This window comes from Anabrus simplex, chromosome 1, assembly GCF_040414725.1.
Source record: "Anabrus simplex isolate iqAnaSimp1 chromosome 1, ASM4041472v1, whole genome shotgun sequence".
Taxonomy (NCBI): Eukaryota; Metazoa; Arthropoda; class Insecta; order Orthoptera; family Tettigoniidae; genus Anabrus; species Anabrus simplex.
In genome coordinates, this window is record NC_090265.1 from 1,182,776,096 (window position 1) to 1,182,799,066 (window position 22,971).

Below are 22,971 nucleotides of genomic sequence, written 5' to 3' on the forward strand. Positions count from 1 at the left end.
TTCATGTTTCATTTGAATTCAGTTTCATATTCTTTAATCAGTGAGTAAAAGTTACACTAAGTATTGCAACTCAGAGCTGGGATTAAATAACTTTCGATTCTATGGCCTACAGGGGAAAAATTGCCATTCATCATTAAACTATTCCGTTAAATATTCAATATTTTTCAGATCAAATCCACACGGACATTACTATCTCAAACATGCACGTACCGGAATATTTTAATAAGAGAGGGAGTTTGTAACAGTAACTCGCCAACTCGACGTACAGTTTGCTGAAAATAATTCCAATAAACCCCTATCCGTGCGATAACTATCCTACCACATGCTTGATAATTATACAGTACAAATAGGGTATGACAGAAATACAGGGCGAAATTTCAAGAATGAGTTCGTCGTAAGTAGAGAAGAAATATGTAATATCGACACAGTCCGGTAATGTTTAATTTAAGACTAACGTATCTTCAAATTCGGTTATTTACCGGAATTATGATACAAAATGTTTAATTACTTTAAATTAAATGTTCAAATGCCATTCCCAGTTTGAATTAAGGCCTCAGTCCGTCACCTCACTAACTTCGAACTGGTCTTCTCTCATGATGCTTTATATTTTATGTTAAGCAGTAAGCGATTATTTGAACAAACTATAAGTTACATTTTTGGAAGACGTCTACAAGCACTACCAACCACCAAGACATCTTCCGGTTATGATAATGATAAATACTTCTCTTCTGTTTGTTTTACACCGCATCTACAAGTTTTACGGTAACGATGGGATAGGAAAGGACCAGGACAAGGAAGGAAGTGACTGTGGCCTTAATGAACTTACAGCCCCTGCATTTGTCTGGTATGAAAATAGAAAACCCATATTTAGGGCTGTCGACAGTGAAGGCTCAAACTTACCATCTCCGGAATGCAAACTCACAGCTACGTGACCCAAACTGGGTAGGCAACTCGCTCGGTATGATAATGATGATGATGATGATGATGATGATGATGATGATGATGATGATGATCTGCTTTATTAGTTTTCATTGAGGATCAGTGGTACAATGTAGGCCTCCGGATCACAATATAGCAGTTTCAAACCCGGCAGAGCTGGTCAGATTTTTGAGGAGCGGCAAAAAGTCCATTCAGCACTCCATGTCGTACGACGTCGCAAGTAAAATATCTCTGCTAACATACTTGGTATTTATTCTTCTTAATCTGCTTACCCTCCAGGGTCGGTTTTTCTGTCGGACTCAGCGAGGGATCCCACCTCTACCGCCTCAAGGGCAGTGTCCTGGAGCTTCAGACTTTGGGTCGGGGGATACAACTGGGGAGAATGACCAGTACCTCTCCCAGGTGGCCTCACATGCTATGCTGAACAGGGGCCTTGGTGGGGGATGGAAAAATTGGAGGGGATAGACAAGGAAGAGGGAAGGAAGCGGCCGTGGCCTTAAGTTAGGTACCATCCCGACATTTGCCTGAAGGAGAAGTGGGAAACCACGGAAAACCAGTTCCAGGATGGCTGAGGTGGGAATCGAACCCACCTCCACTCCCGAGGCTGAGTAGACCCCGTTCCAGCCCTCGTACCACTTTTGAAATTTCATGGCAGAGCCGGGAATCGAACCCGGACCTCCGGGGGTGGCAGCTAATTACGCTAACCACTACACCACAGAGGTGGACCACTTGATATTTACCAGACAAATTTAATTAAAGCTGGGCCATGGATCGCCTAATAGAGATCAGTTTTACCGCCATCGGTAGAGTAAAACGGAACGTCGAAACTGATAGGTAGGCAGCCTAAGTTACGTCAAATAAAAATGCCTGAACTCGGTCGCTGAGGCCTTACTCTTTTTCTTCTTCTTCTTCTTCCGCTTTATTAATAACATGTGGTAGATCATACAGTACTCAATCACTGAGCGAGTTAATTTCACAGTAGAGCTGGCAGCTTGCATTCGGGAGGCGGTGAGTTCGAACCACACTGCCAGAAACCATTTTTTTCATAGTTTCAGCAAATATCACAAATAGAACACATATATCACAAATCAAAATATAGAAAAAAATCATTCACACAATAACAGGCCCGTCGACAATACTACACAATAAAGTGCTACGTAGCTTTCGACGTGGTTAGTTTGAGATCTAACAAGCAAATAACAATGTTTAACGAAATACACCATTAATAGTGGTTAAAATATATAATGAATGTTGCTATGACCTTTCAGGGTGAGCGCACAGCTGGTAGTAACTGAAGCGTACTCCACTTCGGAACTAGTAATAGGAACATCTAAACTAGCATGTAAACACCTAGTTTGAACAGAGCAGGGAATGACCTCTAAAACTGGTTAATAAGCGGAAATCGTGTTCCAAAGGGAATCAGCGAGATGAAAGCAATCAGCGACAAATAGGTTTAAAAAAAGAGAGGTCAGGAGGAGTGGGCTGGGCAAACAGGCAGGCAGGCGGCTGTATTGTGAGAGTCAACAAGCAGCCACAAAGCCTGATTGAATCTGGACAAGTGCTTACTGTACAAGCACACCATTATTTCTGAGCACCTGTTACAAATCTCACTGCAGACTCCAGTTTTTAGAGCTCATAATAGCTAAGGGCTTTCTAAAAGAAAAACATACCATTATCTTCAAGTACCAGTCACAAATCTCACAGAAGAGGATGCTGGGAAAATTTATCCCATGGCTTTTATTCCTCATAACAGTTGAGACTTGCGTTGAAGAAAGTATGTGGACGAAAGGTCCACCGAAGAAAAAGGGGAGCAGAGAACGGCTCTTTCGTATCTTATAGTAAAAGTCAGAGAGCGACACTATAATGCTATTGATTTTACATTTTACCAACTACTCTTACAATTTTCAGAGACGCCGAGGTTCCGGAATTTTGTGCCACAGAAGGCATTTTACGTGCCCGCAAATTTATCGATACGAGGCTGGTAAATCTGAGCACCTTCAAATACCACCGGGTTGAGCCGGGATCGAACTTGAATTTACAAGGAAGACTACCCAAAGTGTACACTCCGCTTCTGATAACACTAATGTCACTGAATATAGTTTCAAAATGGCGAACAATGACACCTGTATTGTATCATAATTATCTATACTTTGTTTTTTAACCTTACCCACCACTGGACGTTTTTCAATTGATTAGTCTCGTTTGGTTTTTCAGATATCTCTATATGAATCTTCTTGGAGTCTATTGTTTATATTTTTTATTATTTACAGGTATAACATATTTATATCGTGATCCAGATTTCAAAGATTAACAACTGGTCCATCTTCTAACAGGCGAAGATTGTAATTAAGAAGGTGGTAAAAATAAATCCAAATAACGTACCGGTATTAACAATACTCACTGTTTTGATCGAAAATGTTCTGATTGTGCCCTAATGAACAACCTGGAAGTAAACCTTTTGTCAACCCAACAACATAATCAACTGCGATCCCTCGTACACGGTCAGCTTTCCTCACCTAGATTTTAGACATAAGAAGGCCTATGCCTAGTTTAAATGTGGCTACACTGAAAACAAAATACCTTCAATTTTCGAAAATCCAGTTTACCTCTTACTCTGCAGTTGGTGCCAAGAACCCTTGTGTTTCTCTGATTTCTATAGTCAAAGTCAAAGATACCCGTCTCCCTTAATCTCGAAAACCATAGATTAGAGAGAGGGTATTATTTATTCTAACCGTTCCAAAATTTGTGATACATGCAGCATACAAAATTAGAAGGAGTAACTTTATATAGCTATTGTGAATTGTGTTAATACTTGGTACATACGATGCGAAAAGAGATTTCTTTGATGAGTTGGCACTAGAAATTAACAGAATGCAAAATATTTTTGAGGATGCAGGCATTCTAATAATGGGGGATTTCAATGTGAGGGTTGCAGACCAGAAGCCGGTGTACGATAAGGAGACAGAAGCAGTTTATGTACAAAAAGAGAGTGAGCTAGGATAAGGGTTGTAATAAGAATGGAGAAAAGTTGCTAGAGCTATGTGGTACGATAGAACTATATATTTTGAATGGATGGTGGCACGGCGACGATTAGGGAACCTGACATTCATAATGGAAACAGGGGGTAGTAGCATAGACTTGGCGCTATGCTCCAGGAATGCGTTGCCTGTGATTAAATGCATGGAGGTTAAAGATTGGGCTCAGTCACATCATCTTCCAATCATTGTCAGAGTAAAGGATAGAGAGGCATCAACAAGCTATATGATAAAATTCAAAGAAACGCTAGTTACTAAATGGAAAGAGGAGCTAAAAAATGAGTTTATGAAGTATTTTGAGGGAGAAATAGGGCAGACAGTGAAAGCTGGAATAGATTCAATGATCGCGATTAACCAAACGAGTACAGCAGTTAAAATAATAGAAAATTCTGTAAAGATGGCAGGGGAGAAGATGAGGATAAAGGAGGGGCAGAATATAATAGGAAAAGGCTGGTACAATGACGAATGCAGGCACAAAAAGTATGAAGTGCTGAAACCATTGAAGGAGTTTAGAAAACATGGGGGAGAAAACCATAGGATGAGATTCTGTAATTTGAGAAGAGAATATAGGGAATTACTGTATGCAACTAAGTCCGAATGGCAGGGGCAGAGAGTTGTTGAATTAAAAAGCAATGCAAAACAGAATGATAGTAGGAAAGTATGGAGTACAACCCAGAGGATTTGTGGAATGCGAAAGCTGTCGCGGCAGACGGAAATACGTCAGGCTATCTGGGTGGAGCATTATAAGAAACTTTTAGAGGCTGAAGACAGGTGGAGCCCGAGAATAAACGAAATCGGAATATCGGTAGGACTAGGGTGTACTATGCCTGCTTTAGACAAGGAAATTTCGAATGAAGAAATAAGGGAGGTAATAGGGAAAGCCATGAAAGGCAAATCAGGAGCGATTTCGGGCATCACTAACGAATTTTGGAAGCAGCTGGCGCAGAATAAGGATATCCTAGAAAGTATGGTGAAACTATTTAACAGCATATTTTAAGGAGGTGAGTTCCCAAAATCTTGGCAAGAGGGAGTGATCTGCCCAATCTATAAGAAGAAAGGAGATAAAAATAACCCTAACAACTACAGGGGTATAACGTTGCTAGATACATTAAGTAAAATATACACAGGTGTGTTGGCCAAAAGGATAATGAAGTGGGCAGAGGGGGAACTGATTCTGGAGAGGCTGCAAGCAGGCTTTAGAGAAAGGATGAGGACAACAGATAATATTTTTGTAGTGAAAACAATAATAGATAAGTATGTAAAAAAGAAAGGCGGAAAAGTGTACATTACTGCTATTGACTTGGAGATAGCATTTGATTCTGTGAGCAGAGGGGCGGTCGTGGTCAAGATGAGAAGGATAGGGGTGTCCCAGAAGATGATAAGAGCGGTTGAAAACATATATTCAGAAGTAAGATGTTCAATTAAAACCAAGGAGGGAGCAGTATTTGGGGAAATATTCCCTAACGTAGGGTTGAAACAGGGTTGTAAGTTGTCACCAGTACTGTTTCTACTCTTTATAAATGATATCTTTCAGTCGAAAGGTTTTGAGGCAGGGGTATACCCAAGCCTTGAGAACCAGGATATTCCGGGCCTCATTTTTGCTGACGACATCCTTCTGCTCACTTTGACACCCAATAGTATGCAGGGTAGTATAAATGTGGTAGCAAATTACTGTCAAGAGTGGAACTTAAAAATTAATGCACAGAAAACCAAGGTAATGGTGTGCAAAAAAGGATACAAATTGTCAAAGAATGAAAAATGGTGGATGGGTGAGACGAGGTTAGAAGTTGTCAAGAAAGTGGAATACTTGGGTTTGATATTAAGTGGAAATGGGAAATGGACGGAGCAAATAAAAAGATCAAAACAAAAAGGCATGAGTGCACTGTCAGCCATTAGCATACTGGAGAAGAAGATGCCCAACACAGACTACAGAGTGTATAAAAATGTTTTTAATGCCGCAGTTAAATCTAGAGTGTTGTATGGAGCAGAAATTTGGGGAGTCGAAGGGAGGGTTGACTCACTTGATACAATTACGAGTAAATTTTGGGAAAATAATTATGGGCCTACCCAGTTGTTCAGCTAATTGTGGAGCGAGAATGATGTGCAAAGATATAAGTCTGCGAGTGGATATTATTAAAAGGATAATGAAGTATTGGTTGAGAATGAAGTTACGAGAAGGGGGCGAAATTTTACAGATAACATATCAACACCAAATGAAACATCAGAACCAAGGATACTGGGTGGATGGGGTACGGAACATTTTGGAAACGATAGGAATGGGATATTACTGGGAAAAGGAGTGTAAAGAGAAGTTGAGAATATGTAAAAAAAAAAAATAGTGCTAAGAATTAAGGATATTGAAAAACAAAGCATTGATGCACAATGTAGAAGTAAGAGGTCATTAGAAGATTTTTGTAATGTAAGTGGGAGAATGAGAATAAATATAGAGATTATAACAAAAAAGGGAATGAGAGGTATAATATGGTGGTTAATGGGGATACATAAAAATAAAGCCTATAGACGCAACAGGGATGAAAATAAATGTTTACTATGTTCTGAAGAGTTAGGATGGGCACACCTTATAAAAGATTGTCCAATGACTAAGAAAAAAACGAGAAAAATTCATAGATGAGGAGGATGTAAAGAAAATTGAGAACGAAAATCAGTTGTATACAATTGTAAGGTTATTGAACAGAGAATGGATGCACCCGGATAGAATCGCAAAATTATTTAACATTATTAGGGGAATGTGGAGCAGGAAAATAAGAGAAGGAAAGGATGTGGTACATGTCAGCCAGGAACTGAAGTGTGCCTAAGGCAACCTAGACAATATAACTCCATTGAAGTCTAGAGCCATTAGTCACATAGGATTAAGGTATAGTATGGAACTACCTTGTTACAGTAGTTCTATTGGTTTCCTGTATTGCTGAATAATAATTTTGTTTTACCTCTTTTCTTAACAGCCTGTAAAGGTAATGTTGAGATTTTTTGACAATCTGTAAAGATATACATAGATGTTTCGGTTTTTCTGTCAAAATACCATATATGAACGCCACTCCACTATTCAGCTTATATTATTCTTTCTCTGTTTAATCTCTAATCATATGCTTTATATAAATATTCATCGTATGATTTCTATAGTAATTACCATTATTTCCAACATTATACAGCTTCATCAGTTAATTACATAATTTTCTCATGTTCTTTTGAATTTACACTCCATGAGACAGGTCGCATTATTACAGGCTGCTTACGACCAACTCCTGTTAATAATATCTTTCCACTTATGGGAGTAGCACCTCCAGATGTTAGGAGACAATTTGCAGCAGAGATTGAGGAGAAGAAGAAGAAGAAGAATAAGTAAGAAACAGATCCAAGATATCCAATGTTCGGACTCCACGCCCACCCATCAAGATTGAAATCGAGGAAGAGCTTCCTACCGATGAAGAGCTTCCTACAACAACAACGTCAATCCCATTATCAGCCGAATCTTGGCGAAAGGAACTCTGGAGAAGGAAGTCGCCTGTAGGATTATGGGAAGTGAAAGAGAAGCCAGCTGCAAGACTTCATCTTCAATATGGACATTGGAAGACACTTAACAGATTAAGATCTGGAGTGACACGATGTAAAACCAACCTGAAAAGGTGGGGGTATGGTGATCAAGATTTGTGTGAGTGTGGTAAAAAGCAAGATCATGGACACCTTCTCATCTGTAGAAATCTGCCTATACCATGTAGTGTGAAGGATTTGGTGGAAGTCAATGAATTTGCCATCTCGATAGTTGAATACTGGAAAAACAAAGTGCAAATAGAGTAGTTGTAAATATGTTTTAATGATTTCGGACACGGATAAACAAATAAAAACCGGTTTACAACGAGTTGTAAATTTTCGCTACTGAGCACCTATGGCTGCCTACAAATGGGAATCGTTGTTTGTAGTTTTGAAAGTATTTTCAGAGTAATATAAACTTTCCAGTCTGTCAGACACACAACAATTTCAAATAAAAATTAAAATACTCTAAACACGCCTGTAAAAATCATATAATATATAAAGAATGCCATGCTTCATTCTACAAGAACATCCTCAGATTCTATCAAATCACGTAGGCCTATGGACACTTATGTACAGTATAGTTTACGTAGTGTAAACTTGTCATTGATATGGAGTTAGGTGATAATATGAACCATATGTGAGTAAAAAAAACTGATTGCATGGGAAACGACCAACACCGTATAATGAAATATTTTGTACTTATCTAAACTGCCGAAGAAACTCTGTTGTCACCTCTCACTAATACAGATCTGTGAACCTAGGAGAGGAGCGGTTTTGAACTTAGCTATCGGTTCCTCGGGGAGGGGCGCGTGTAATGATGTGGATCTTTCCTATTGGTTGGAGGAGAGCGGATTGATACCTTCATCCTAAAGCTAGCAACTGTAAACAATATAGAACAGGCCCGTCAGAGTGCCACAGCGCGGGTGACAGCTTTGAGACGTCTGCTAGGCAATAAATACATCTCTACCAGCATTAAGATAAATATTTACCTAGCATGTATCAGGCGCAAGTAATTCAGAATAAGACACTCAGAATGATGAAAAGAGCACCTTTTCTGAAATCTACCAGGAGAGTACGAACAGAACTTCGTATTCCGACTCTTAGAACTCAGTTAAATAAAATAGTAAAGACGACCAAAATTTGAATCCTCTCTAGCAATTCAATCGACCCTGGCATCCTACTCTTAAAACAGATCATGAGGGCCAAGAAGCCGCGGACTCGTCTGAAGCACCGCGGCCGTTGGATCACTTATGATCTGTTTTAATTTGAAATAAGCTCATGTTTCGGCCTTTTCCAAATTAAAAATCGCCCTCTCACTAAATACCTAAAAATTAAACCCCTAAAAGGGGCCGTTTGTTAAGAAGGCAATAAATACATTTCTACCAGCATTAAGAGAAACATTTACCTAGCATGTATTAGGCCCATCCTGCTATATGGCTGCGAGGCCTGGGACTATATTGCTGAAACTCCCCTTTCTAAATTACAAGTAATTCAGAATAAGACACTCAGAATGATGAAACGAGCACATTTTCTGAGATCTAACAGGAGGGTACGAACTGAACTTCGTATTCCCTTCAAAGCATAGCTCTCCGACCCATTAATTTGATTTCTCTCCCCAAGCGAAGAGGGGGTTTCATCTATGACGGGAGGCAAATACCGCCTCTCAGCCAGATCATTTTCCCCCGTTAGTGTAGCAAACCAGAGACTTACCGACTCATCGGCATTTCCAGAAACAGATGAGTAGGGGGGGGCACAGTTTTCGCCGCGGGACTCTCGTGGACTTGCCCTCAACCAACAAAAAAGAAAAAAACTGGAGAGAAGGGGTGTGATGGGGTATTAGGGGCGGAACGTTGTGAAAATTTCAACTATCTTCTTCTAGTAATAATGTATTATGTATTATGAATAAATACAAGTTTATGATGTGAGTTTAGTAACTTAGTTATAGAAATAGAGTGTACCTATTAGACGTTATTTTTAATGTTAACTCAGGTTCTGACTACATGACACATTTATATTATTACTGTTATATTTACTATTAATATTATTATTAAATTCATTTAGGAGTCTTCCTGTGAATTTTATTTAGTGATATTTGATAATCTATAAAAGATCGTCCCGACCCTGCGATGGACGGTGCGTAAGTCAGGTGCATACTACAGATAAGAATATCCTAACCCATATTCCAGACCTTCAAGTCAGAGATTACCTCCTCTGGGGCCCATTAAGCATTTATTCACAATACATTATTACTAGAAGAAGATAATTGAAGAAAGTTTCACAACGTTCCGCCCCTAATAACCCATCACCCCCTTCTGTCCAGGTTACAGTTGCTAGCTTAAAGGATGAGGGTATCAACCAACGACATTAAAAATATAGACTGCTAATCTGATGGCCATCTTTGAATCTACTTGAACCACTGGCAGCCATGACACTTGTAGGCAAAACATATGCTTATTTCCTCAGAATCTGCCATAGAAAGGCAGTGCAGAGGTTGTTGTGTGACGGAGTACGGTCATTGAGAAGGTGTGCAATGTTAAATAAATAAATAAATAAATAAATAAATAAATAAATAAATACATAAATAAATAAATAAATAAATAAATAAATAAATAAATAAATAAATAAATAAATAAATAAATAAATAAATAAATACATACATACATACATACATACATGTAGGCTATGAAGTCAGGCGAAGTTTGACCAAGAGAGGTCCGGTAGAAATATTAAAGTGGTAAAGCTGGTAGGATACCGTATGTGGAAGGAATGCTACACTCAACCAGGGGTCAGGTGTTCTCAACTTTAGAATCTGGGGTTACCCCATTTAGTGGCCCCTTACGACAGGCAGAGGATGCCGTACAGATACTCTACACCGCAACCAACGGACGTCTGTGCTACATGTCGCACAGCAGTTCTTACAAAGTAGCTATAAGTAGCAAAAAGCATAAAACGTAACAAACCAGACAAAGAAGCAAAATTCAAAAATTATACCAGAATGACACTGAAGGTATGTCATGAAAAGGTAAGGTATCTTTCTCTACGGGTGTGAATTCCTCAATGAACTGCTGTACGTATAACATGTCTTTCTGTTGTGAATGACTTTATTGTTAATGCATGACGCCGAATTATCCATTCTTCTACACACGTAATTCTCGTTTTAACCAAGCAAATGCTCACCATATTCACTGCGCTTATTTCATATTAACATCAATGCAACATTAAGCATGGTTGAAAATGTCGTGTTTATTCTTAAATATATCCTTAATTTGCAATAACGTATAATCTCATCAATTCATTGAACTGATAAGGGCTAACTGTCAAGACCAAGAAGTGGCAGCCGCCATGACAGTTGCAGGCAAATCTTAGTTCGCTGTGCTTCAACCAGGGGCGCTGTAACGAGTATGTTTAGCAGTCTATATATCTTTAATGTCGTTGGTATCAACCCGCTCTCCTCCAACCAATAGGAAAGACCCACTCCCCCTCCCCGAGGAACCCATAGCTAAGTTCAAAACCGCTCCTCTCCTAGGTTCACAGATCTGTATTAGTGAGAGGTGACAACAGAGTTTCTTCGGCAGTTTAGATAACTACAAAATATTTCATTATACGGTGTTGGTCGTTTCCCATGCAATCAGTTTTTTTACTCACATATGGTTCATATTTATCACCTAACTCCATATCAATGACAAGTTCACACTACGTAAACTACACTGTACATAAGTGTCCATAAGTGATTTGATAGAATCTGAGGTTGTTCTTGTAGAATGAAACCTGTCAATCTTTCTATATGTGATTTTTACAGGTATGCTTATAGTACTTAAATTTGCATTTGAAATTATTGTGTGTCTGACAGACTGGAAAGTTTTTATTACATTTAATAAGTCGACACTGGAAAATATGGCTTCTTTCTTAAAGTTTTTTAGCGAGACTAGTTCCATCAAAATCGAAGTGTACACACTGGGTAGAGTTCCTTGTCAGAAGGCCAACATTCTACCGTCTGAGCAATTCAATCCAGTGGAAAACGACCCAAATAAATTTCAGTAGTTAAGAGGCTCAGTATTGGGAAGAATGAGTGCGATTTCGGGGTTACGAGTTGAACATTATATTGTTTCCACCTGCTAGCGCTTTTCTGTGTTGACTCCGTTGATCAACGCTTTCTTTCTTCTACATTAATGCCATTAGTCTTCCATCAAAGTGCAGATACTCCTTGTTTCTTTTTATTTATAACATCCAGAATCTCACAACTGATCAAATATACACAACGATCGGAGCACCCGCTGCCCTGACGGAGAGTGAGTAATACATACGAAAATCGCAGAGATCAAAGCAAACAAAAATTGGCAGATACAAGGCACATAGTACCCATCATTACGTCAAAGTGCTGAACTCAATCAAGGTGATACATAATTATTGCGAAACATAACTCTATCTTATAGTGAGTTAAACGTTTCTCCACTTATCCACTGTACTCTAAGACTTGTGTCTACGACTCTACAGTTGTAATTATATCTAGTTGTTCTTCCACATGGCTGACTCAAGTTATTTTTATAGCCAGCTCTGAGCGCTTTTTCTGTATCTGGGGGAGCAAATATAAACGGGATTTTTTAAATTCATTTATTTAAAAACACAAGGCAATTGCAATTTATTTTCCACACAGTTTCCTGCTCATAGAAATGTATTTGTCCCAGCATATGGGCAGCTTTTTGATGCCCTCATCGTAAAAAGAACAGGGTTGTGTCACCATCCAGTTGCGTACGAAGTCTTCCACACTCTCGTCATCTTCAAATCGCTGCCCTCCTAGAGTTTCCTTAAGTGGTCCGAACAAATGGAAATCGCAGGGCGATAAGTCCGAGCTGTAAGGAGGATAATAAAGTGTAGTCCAGTGCATTTCCTGTAACCTGGAAACAGTTAGAGCTGCAGTATGGGGCCGCGCATTGTCATGGGGGAGGATGACCTGTCGAATCGGTTGGTCTCGCCTTTTGCGGCGATATGCAACACTCGCCTTGCTCAACAGATCGCAGTAGTAAGCAGCATTGATTGTGCGTCGCTCGTGCAAAAAAATCATTAAGCAAAATTCCACACCGATCGAAAAAATAAAAGGTTGCAAGAACCTTGCCAGCTGACAGTCGAGTCCTGGTTTTCACTGGTGCTGCCTCCCCCTTCCTCCGCCACTCCTTATTGGCTTGTTTGGAATCGGGAGTGTAGTGGTGGACCCATGTATCGCTGCAGGTGAAGATCTGACTCAAAAATGCATCACCTTCTTCCGCAAACTTTGCTGTAAGCCTCTGACAGACCTCCAAACGTCTCAACTTCAGATTTTCGGTCAAAAGGCGAGGGACCCATCTTGAACACACGTTACGGAACTGTAGGTCGTTTGTGACAGCTGACCTGACAGCTCCCATAACCGATTCCGACTTGTTCTGCAATTTCTGATACTCTCGCCCGTCGATCGTCATCAATAATGTCTTTAACCGCATGAATGTTTTCGTTTGTAATGCTGGTCCAAGGACGGCGATCGTGTTGCTGATTTTCCACACGTTCTCGTCCTTCCTTGAGCTTTTTATGCCAGGCAAACACACGCGTCCTTGACAATATTTGATTACTAAAGTGTGCAGTGAATCTCTGGCGAATTTCCGCCGCTGTAACTCCTTCACGAGCAAGACATTTTATAATTATGCGTTGCGCAGCGGAGGAGCGCAGGGCCTTTCGTACAAACTGTTGATGTTCAGGAACAAAAATCCCATTTATATTTGATCGACTTTCGTATATAGCACTGAAAATGTCCCGTAACCAATGGTATAGAAGAGTTAGTGGTACGTCTGCAACTAAATTGAGCCCAGGATCGGTATGGGCGCCAGAACCGTCCTAAAATAAAGTAAGTGGAATGTTGTTGTCGTGATTACTGTTCTTCATAGCTGCCTGTTGACTCTCACAATACAGCAGCCTGCCGGCCTATTTGCCCACCACACTCATCTTGACCTCCTTTTTAAAAGCCTACTTGTCGCTGATTGTTTTCCGCTCGCTGATTCCTATCGGAACTCTTCATATGAGAAGCCTTTTTCACAACCTACTATGTAGTGTATTTCTAACTTATTTGGGACAGGAATGGAGAAGGAGTCTTGCTTCTTTGTTGAAAGATCAGTGTCGTGGCCTTCTGTTCAGTAGACCCTGGGTTCGAATTCATGTCGGGCCGAGGATTTAAACTCCGTCTGGTTAACTCCTCTGATTCGAGGACTGGATGTTTGTGTTCGTCTTGATACACTTCTCTTCATATGCGTAGAACACACCACACTACTGATCACCACAGAAGTATATCAGGAAATATATTCAGCCGTAAAATTCACCGAAATCCATTTACAAAGTGCCGACCCCCAAGAAACTGGGAACATTGCCAAGAAGAAGAAGAAGATTGCGAAAGGAGTTACCGACCATTATATGGACAAAAGAAAACTATGATGTGAGACATAGGCCCGTAACTTATCCACATCAAATACTGCTCATTAACAGACAAGAATAAGAATTAGTCTCCAGTTCCCCGGGGATATGGTGCTAAAATGTGTACGAGGATGTAGTACTAGTATTAAATTAAGGAACCTTTCAGGCTGCCTTGAACAACCAGAAAAGGCGCGTGGTGACCTCTGGTACAGTCTGTAAAAGTCACTCGAAACACCACCCAGACTTTTATTTTGTTATTCACTTAGTATACTACTACCTCCCAACAGAGGCAGTCCAAAGGACTCTGTATACTCTACAACGGTTATAGTGTAGTATCTAAATATACATGAAATTAAATCCATAGGTCAGTGTCGTGTCTCTAGTGAGTGACCATTCAGATGGTAAAATAAAAAACCGATATGACTTTCTAACAACAATAGCGATTATGTCATCTCTGAGGCTCGTAGGTGGTCCGTAGTCCCACCGAGCCTTATTGAAAAACTTCGGAATATCACTACGTGCACCAATAAAGAGGCCAACACGTGTATTTCCCAGGTTGTACTTTTCCTAGAAGTATGGGATTGTTGGGTCATATACGGCCTTCTTTTCATCGCTCTACGTCTACATTATGTCTGAGGAATACAACAATATCTTGCGCCAATCCTGAAAACATCCAGCATGGTCAAATGCAAATTCGTGAAGTACTCCCATAATATCCGGCTGTAAAACTTACGTACCGCCATACATGTCGAGAGTGAAGATTAGTGTTATGCAACTTGTTTCCCACATCTTGCACGGGCACGCGGCCAACGAGAAATATTATTCAGCGTGGTATCATTGACATCAGAGTTGTCTTTTTTCCCCCTTTCTTCTTGTTCTTTCAACATCGCACCGAGTCAGTTGCATTCTTTGGCAACAATAGGAGAGGAAAGAGCTAGGACCGGGAAAGAAGCTTCCGTAGCCTTAATTAAAACACAGCCTGGTGGGAAAATTGGAAATCTCGGAAAACAGTCTTCACGGCTGCTGACGATGGAGTTCGATCTCACAATATCCCGATGCAATCTCATAGCTGCACAACCCGAGCCGCACAGCCAACTCGTTCGGTGATCTCGTAGCTCTCCCAAGCATGTAACAGTCACGTGTGTTCAACACGAATTTTGTTCTTTAACAATCTACAGTATCGCATGAATGCATTCTAAAACGTATGGCAACGACCCTCATTCGCGGACCCTTCTAATTTACAGCTATGTGGACACGATCAAAATTCGACACTACTTCTTGCAGGCCAATGAAATCACCATCATCAACAGAAGCAGCAGCACCACAATCACCACTTCTCGCCACAGCCAAATTTTACAAAAGGTGTAAACTACAGTATAAACAACAAAGACGAAAGATTACAATCTTGTCTAACCCCTGTAAGTACCTCGTAACCAAGAACACATTCTACCATCCATTCTCATCGCAGCCCAAGTCAATATATTTCCGTTGATTGATTTCGATTATCTGTCCTTAATTCACAGTCCCTCAGCATGGCCAACAACTTTTCCCTCAGTACTCTGTCATACGACTTCTCTAGATCTACGAAACATAAGCATAACTGTCTATTCCTCTCGTAGTACTTTTCAATAACCTGGCGCATCCTGAAATCTGATGCTGACAGTCCCTCTGTTGTCTGAAACCCCACTGGTCTTCCATGCCAATTTTATTACCCCGTGAAGCCTTTCATCCCTGCCTTTCCAGTATTCTCAGCATTTCAGGTCTAATTTCATCTAATCCTCCGTTTTAAAACAATGGGGTTTATTTATATTCCTTTCACCAACAAAATTGTCCGCCTCCGTACGTTACGGTTAGTGTTATTAGTTGCCGTGCTCGGTGGGGGTGGGGGTGGGGGTGGGGGTGTTCGATTCCCGGTACTGTCTAAAATGTTAGTGGTTTTTCACGGGTTATGAAGCCACCTCCACTTCCGGTCCCCTGGGAGAGGCCTGATCAGGTGGATGACGTCACAGCGTGGTACGGGCTGCTAGCTAAGTGCGTGCCCTTAACCTTATTTGGCTAAGAGCGCGCTCGTAACCTTATATCACCTTACGCTGGCTACGAGTCCAGGCTTAACCTTACAGACCTCGGGTTCAACTCTAGGCTTAGGGGGTGTTAACATTACAGACACCGAGCTCGATAGCTGCAGTCGCTTAAGTGCGGCCAGTATCCAGTATTCGGGAGATAGTGGGTTCGAGCCCCACTGTCGGCAGCCCTGAAGATGGTTTTCCGTGGTTTCCCATTTTCACTCCAGGCAAATGCTGGGGCTGTAGCTTAATCAAGGCCACGGCCGCTTCCTTCCCACTCCTAGGCCCTTCCTGTCCCATCGTCGCCATAAGACCTATCTGTGTCGGTGCGACGTAAAGCAAATAGCAAACATTACAGACACAAGTTCGATGCTAAAAAGTGCAAACTTACCCAACAGAGAAAGTGATTATGGCTAAGAAGGCAAGCTTAACACGCTAAGCCGTGTCTAGACTTAACCTCGCAGATCCCGGGTTCGACCCCAGGCCTAAGCGCGTTAACCTTACAGACCTAAGTTCGATGCGGAGGTTAACCGCATAACAGTGTAGGCTTAACCTTACATGACGTTAATGGCTAAGAGCGTAGGCTTAGCCTCACGTTGAACAAGCGTTAACCTAGCCGGTTGCCCTTCCCTACACCCTAGCTAAAAGTGCAGGTCTTATGTTACACTGACCACGCTCAACCTAACCTAACTCACACCCTGGCAAAAAGCGCAGGCTTAACCCTACGCTGACCAGGCATTAACCTAACTTACCCCCCCCCCCGCCGGACGTGGAGCCGCACTTGGAACAAGATGGCGGCTATAACGCTTAATACGTATGCTTCATTCAAAGGGCGTAATGTCGGAAGATGACTTCGGAGGCTCAGAGCTGAATTAGGAACATGATGGCGACTGCACATGGGACTAGGGAGATGGTGTAATGCTTAATGCATGTACTTTATTCATACAGGGTGTAACGTTTGGGAAGCATCTTTGGGGCTTGAATCTGAACCTAACCTCCCAGGCTAACCGCAAAACAGTGTAAACTTAACAGAATTTAAGTTCGGTACTCGGACTAACCAAATAAAAGTGCATGCTTAACCTTATGCTGACCAGGCATTAACCTAACCGGTTGCCCTTCTCTACACCCTGGCTAAAAGTGCAAGCTTAATCTCCCGCTGAGCACGCGTTAACCTAACTTAACTCCCCCCCCCCGCACTTGGAGCTGGACGTGAAACAGGATGGCGGCTACACATGGGACTAGGAGATGGCCTAAGGCTTAATAAATGTGCTTTATTCATAGGGGTCCTAACGCTGGAAGCTGAACTCGGAACAAGATGGCGGTTACACATGGGACTAATTATGTAATTATTTATTTTATCCAGACCCATTTAACCACGCTCTGCTACCACTTGTTACCGTGTTTTGTGGATCACAGAGGTGAAAGAAGGTAGGGCATGAATGGGTGGATATATGAAAATCAGAAGACTGAATTAAAACTTTAAAATTGGCAGTTGTATTTCCTTTCTTAACCTCTTTTTCTTTACAAATCTTAATACTTTGCCTAGTAATTAACAATTAGTTACAAGAGTTAGCTCGTAGGCTTGAAAAACACTTTTAAAGGGGTCTAAAATAATCAGATAACAGTTTTATAGACTGAGCTTGAAGCTCCCAATTACAATTTTTACCTGGGCACTACTGCTCCTTTAAATTAATAGTCAAGGAGACGGATCTCCCAATTTCATTTACACCATTAGTAAGAGCACCTTTGATGATGATGACGATGATGATGATGATGATGCTTGTTGTTTAAAGGGGCCTAACATCTAGGTCATCGGCCCCTAATGGTACGAAATGAGACGAAATGAAATGACAAATTAAAAGCCCAAACACATGCACTGACCACAATTCAAAACGTGAGGACGAAGAATGAATGAATGGATGGATATGAATTTAAAACGATCAGTGGTACCGACCCACAGTGCCTCACATGCGCAGAAGCTGGCGTAGAACAATAGTATTACTGACCAAGGGACTCCTTCTAGACCACAATACTGATTCGATGATACTTGTAGTCGAAAGGGGTCCAAAATCCAAGTCAGCGGCCCCTCACAATGGTACTTATCGCTAGCAAAGTAGAACTATGGTATTTGTCATGTTGCGGTACTAATCAAGAGTAGCGTAGACTCGCGCTATTCCACACATTATGGTACTACCCATAGGTAATGAAATTCGCACATGTATTACAGACCTACGCTGTTTCGCACATTGCGGCGCCATTTACAGGCAACGCAAACCTATGGTGTTCATCACATAAGGGTACTAACCACAGGGACCCGTACTATCCCGTGGTGTTCCTCGTATAGTGGGTACTAATCATAGGCAAGCCAGGTATCCCAGGTACTGTAAAAGCCGTCAAGCTCTTGTTTGCTACTAATCACAAACCTATTTGGTACTCAACATAGTGGTACTACGCGCAAGTAAAAGCGACCCATGGTGTTCCCCGCGTGGTGATACTAATCACAAGTAGTTTCATGGTTCTAATTTGATCATCCCTTGGTCGCCCCTTTTAGTCGCCTCCTACGACAGGCAGGGGATACCGTGGGTGAATTCTTCGTCTGCGTCCCGAACCCACAGGGGGTTGTGTGTTTGGTGCGCGAGAGGTATTTTATTTCCCTCAAGTCCGCCGGCAAGCCGGTTAGGACCCCCCTATCCGCGACCTGGGACGCGCCACGTGGGAGTATCACCTCTCCCCCTGCTACGCCAGCGTAGCAGGTTCGTTGAGAGAGCACATTTGCTCTACAAATTTACACTTAGGAATCTAGTTCCAAAATGTCACACTCTCCAGGCATATCAAAGGCACAACCTACATTTAACAAAATTAAACAGTAATCACTGTCTTAAATGCTCAACAGTGAAATGAATAGAATTTAACAGGGGTAACAAGTAACCATTATACAAGACATTTGGTAAAAATAAAAGGTAAATTTACTGGTCCAAAAACCAAAATGGTGAGGAGGCGAACACTTGGGCTCCTTAAAACTTACATTAAAAGCATAAAACCCTACTTGGGCTTATGCCCCGACGTTACAGAGGCTAAGCCTATACTGCGGTGGTGACTAGACGGAGAAAAATATTTAAGTTACAGAAATTACAAGATAGGAAAGGTTAAAAAATCACAATCACCTCAAAATCAAGTTGAGAGGGAATACGAGAGGGAACCTCACTCTCTATTCTTTGATTTCGGTTGAGTTCAATTTGTTTGATTAAAAATTTACATCTAAAGTTTGAAATTTGCATTTTAGAAAATAAAGTTGCATTACTAAAGATCTGTAACCTTCCCCTCGAGCTAGCTTTGAAAGACTATCACATTTTAAACCGGATGAGCCATTACCTTGAGCTAGTGGACCTCCCAAAGATGGACGAGGCGCCACCGCCTCCGTTACGAACACACACTATATAGACTGTAGACTGGAGCGATCACATAGACAACCTGGTCCGAAAATGTGGCAGCTTTTATAGTCGACGGGAAAGTTCCAGAAAACTCTGCGCTAGGGCCCTTACACACCCCCAGTTTTCATTGGATAATCAAATAAACATCAAAATATTATCATTGCTGAATACATAAATGTACACAATTTTTGATTGGCCAACGCCTTAAGTTGGCGAGAAGAGATAGAAGTGTTGATAACTTCTGAACATCAAAAACCAAACACTAAACTTTCCAGTTTAGGAAACCTTTACATACAAAATTACTCTTGAATTTTAATAGTTCATCTTCACATCAGAGGGCACAACATAAGTTTACAGTAGCGACATCTGTTGAGAAATGTTCAAACTACTTGTACTAGTTGTTGCAAGGTTTATATTTCAGATGGCATCCTCCAAGGAGCTTAATTTAAATGCGACGGGGCGGGTGTACCTCCGGTACAATAATAATAGCAACGGATAACTGATGATCAGTATATTATTATGCGGGGGGCAACTAAATGATGAGGGTCCAATCGCACGGACGGCTCGAGATATGCAGTGGAGGATATTCCAAGCTGGGCCCATATTACAGCCGCGGGGTTGGAAGGGGTGCACTTATCGATAATCGATAGTCTGCTACTGCAGTTCGAGAGCAGGGCTGCCTGCAATCACGTCCGCCCCGTTGTCTCTATCTCTCGGTGGACACTGGCCATCTAATGCATTGCCATTAGCATTTCTAATGAGCATAATCAATAATAAACGCCTCGCATTAAAAGCACTTAATATCGCATGAAAGTAAACGATTCATTAGCGATTTTATTCGCAAGAAAACATGTGTTATTAACTGCATTATTATTTGATCGTAAGGTATTCGATAAGAAATCTCTCAACACTTTATGCCAAATCACAGGAATGTAAGAATACGGTATATGTTAAACGTGGTTTGAAGTACGTGCCGTCTAGAACCATACACGCACTAAAAAACGGTTATTTCCAAGTTCAACAATTCACACTTAATATTGTATCCTTTGGAACATATGTATCAATGTGTGAGAAATGTTTGAAAATTTACTTTACTACAATCTAATACAATAATAACGGCATCAATTGACGATTTAAGTGGTTTCACAACTCTTAGTTCTGAAATAATGTACTGATAGGCAGATAAATCTTACATTCGTTTCATAAGCACACAAATAAAAAACCGTCAAGTCGTTCGGGTTTATCAATTTCACACTGTTAGTTGATACTGTTCGATAGGGAACCCACCAACCAACCAACCAACCAACCAACCCACCCACCCACCCTGATCTGCATCGCCTAGGTGGCAGGTTGCCTATTGTTTACTAGCATTTTCTTAAATTATTTCAAAGAACTTGTGAAAAAATGAAAACCTAAAACTTGTTTTCCAGTCATTGACCGGGTCAGGGATGTGATGAATGAAGCAGATATAGGCTGTTAGTACGATAGGGTCACCACTCCCAAAGTGATTTTTATTAATGACTGATAAATGCTATGAAATGAGAATGGAGAGTGTTGCTGGAATGAAAGGTGACAGGGAAAACTGGAGTACCCGGAGAAAAACCTGTCCCGCCTCCACTTTGTCCAGCACAAATCTCACATGGAGTGACCGGGATTTGAACCACGGTGTCCAGCGGCGAGAGGCCGACGCGCTGCCGTCTGAGCCACGGAGGTCAAAGAACTTGTATCGAACATAAATTAATCCAATCCCTAATTCCACTTCGTATAAATCAATGCCCGTCAAACCCTTGCCCCGTAAGTAGTGAGATGATTCTTCGTAACGAGTTATGACCGGATGCCCTTGCTGGCGTGAACCTCATGAAAGAAATTAATGAAATGAAATGAAATGGCGTATGGCTTTTAGTGCCGGGAGTGTCCGAGGACATATTCGGCTCGCCAGATGCAGGTCTTTTGATTTGACACCTATAGGCGACCTGCGCGTCGTAATGAGGATGAAATGATGGGGAAGACGGCACATACACCCAGCCTCCGTGCCAGCGAAATTAACCAATGATGGTTAAAATTCCCGACCATGCCGAGAATCGAACCCGGGATCCCTGTGACCAAAGGCCAGTATGCTAACCATTTAGCCATGGAGCCGGACAAATAAATTAATGAGATGAAATGAATGGAAGGGAGAGGATGAAATCCGATGCGGGCACATAGCCTACTGCAGTCGAATAGCACAAAGGGGTCTGCTCAAGGCTTTACGTCCCCATCCGACGGACGAATCGCCATCAACAGCGTTATATGCCCTCACTCCATATAACACTGCGGAGAGGTTTGAAATTAAATTCAGGCTTAGTTTGATGACTGAGACCAAGATCTACGGATCCATCGATGGTCTACGGAAACGAGACCACGTATGATGTCAATCTGATCTTGAGGAATGGACAGCCGATATGTGCGGTGCATATCCGCTGTCTCATTCCAACCCGCACGAAACGCCTTGACCCATGGTGCAACCGTGCTAGACAGTAATGCATTCTTGCCACAGGCTTCACGCAATGCTCGATAACATTATTATAAATTTTTGCCAATTTTAATCCAGGAACGCTGATTACCTTTTGAAAACATGCTTTGGAACGGTGAAATCGACACTCTTCACTTCACCGCCACAACAACACTCCCAACTGGATGGATGGCCGCCAAATGCACATTACACATCGACAACAGCACCACTTGCCCACTCCCATATCCTACTTGCGCAGGCCCAATCTCCTGCGAGTGTCTGCACTACGTTGCCACTACTTTATTTACAGCCCTCATAGTATTATTATTAACTCCGTTTGTGTTATTATTAAACCAGACATAACTTTAATTCACGTGATCAGCGTGTTATATAGCCCAGTTAGATAAGTATTGAAATACCTTCCAGTATTCCTTGTGTATCGCTGTATGCTGCACAGTTTCGTTGTATAGTCGGCGAAGAAAGAAGAGCGCAGAGCAGTGGGCGACTTTCAAGAGAAGGCGATGTTGGTAGGTGAAGTACATTAGCATAACAAGGCATGGCAATCATAGTGAGTGCATGTTTCGAATAATTAAAAGCTCTAATGTCTTAAAGTTACCATATCTCCATTTTCTGCAAATGTGTGAGTCCTGTATATTTTGTGTTAATAACAAAACAACTAGGCACAGATTATTTACCTTGAGAGAGAAATTTACCTCAAACTGTTACTAAGTTTAATGAGAATCTCCTGCAGTCTTGTTCTACATTTTTATAATAATTTGTGTTACAGCACTTATAAATTCCCAAGCAAAACTACGCAATATAATAACTGCCTTTCTAACTACATGTAAATTTGATGTAACTCTTACGAGGACTGAGATTAAAATACGCCCGCGATATATATTGTCTCTATCGAAAGAGGGGACTAGAAAAGTAGGCTCACGAGCGGTTTGCCTACGCGGTTCGAGTAAGCTTGCATTCGGAAGATTGTGGGTTCGTACCCTACGATTGGTAGCTCTGGCGGTGGTTGT